This window comes from Vigna radiata, unplaced genomic scaffold (assembly GCF_000741045.1).
Source record: "Vigna radiata var. radiata cultivar VC1973A unplaced genomic scaffold, Vradiata_ver6 scaffold_222, whole genome shotgun sequence".
Lineage (NCBI taxonomy): Eukaryota > Viridiplantae > Streptophyta > Magnoliopsida > Fabales > Fabaceae > Vigna > Vigna radiata.
In genome coordinates this window covers 287,494-288,767 of record NW_014543247.1, presented here as the reverse complement: position 1 = coordinate 288,767, position 1,274 = coordinate 287,494, and positions in this window count along the sequence as shown.

Sequence of the window (1,274 nt, the reverse complement as noted above, 5' to 3'; positions counted from 1 at the left end):
ATCAAATTAATTAATTTTTATTTTCAAGTCTTACGATTTTAATTCACGCGAACGATAAGGCCTTTCGAGTCTCTTGGGAAAACGATACTTGGACTTACCATTTATTATTACTTGAACGATTTGGTACACTTGCCAATCCGTCAACACATTCACATATCAAAATCAACACAAAACATATTCAATAGAATATATCATTCAATGCGAACAGAACATGTATCACATTGCAATACATGTGTTATTAATAATGTGTTGTCATCATAAAAAACCAGAGTAATTAAAGCATTGTGAGATTAAGGTTAGCTAAACCAGTGCTTCTCTTATCAACAATCTCCCTCTTTTTTTATGATGCACAACCATGATTAATAGACAACCATGTTTGTACATGTTAAGCCCCTAACAAGTGTACCAGATCGTTATCAAGTAATATATAAACGGTAAGTCCGAGTATAGTTCTCCGAAAGGACTCTTAGGCCTTATCTTTCATGTAAATTTATCTTATAAGACTTGAGAAGAAAATACTTTTGTAGTGTGAATGCAAAACAAAAATAAACATGCAAATGCAAGTGAATCAATTGGCAAAGTAAAGATATGAATGAATGGAGTTATTGGGGTTTACAATTTCATCTTATCCGCCCTCTTATCTCTACTTTTCTTATTTAATTCGCTTTATTATCTAATTGTCATGCAAACTTTCTTAGCCTACCCTAAACCCAATTCCTTGGCGAAAAGAGCCTACTATTAATTACTAGTTTACTTTCTCTAGTCTCCCTCAGTAATTAATAATGCCACTAGTGCAGCGAGGGGCTTTTACCGCGGTTATTTTTCACTATACGTCGCGGTTTACGAACCGCGGCATATTCAACCGCGGTAGTAAGTCAAAGACTTTAGGCCGCGGTTACAACCACGGTATATAAGTTTCGTAATATGCCGCGGTTGTCCAAAGAACCGCTGCCTAAGTCCTTTTTTAAAAAAAAAAAATTGTCCACTACCGCGGCAAAAAGTGTCCACTATAGGCCGCGGTTAGTGCAAGAACCGCGACCATATGTCTCTTTTTTTAAAAAAAAAAATTAAAACGAAAAACTATATGCCGCGATTCAGGTCACAACCGCGGCATATTCCCCTGTAGTTTTTTAAAATTGCAGGTCTGTTTTTGTGATATCCACTACCACAAAAACAGACCTGCATATAAAAACATATACAGAAATTCAATTTCAACATAACAAACACATATTCAAATGTATTTCAACATCAAATAAAGTACAGAGTCTAAGAAA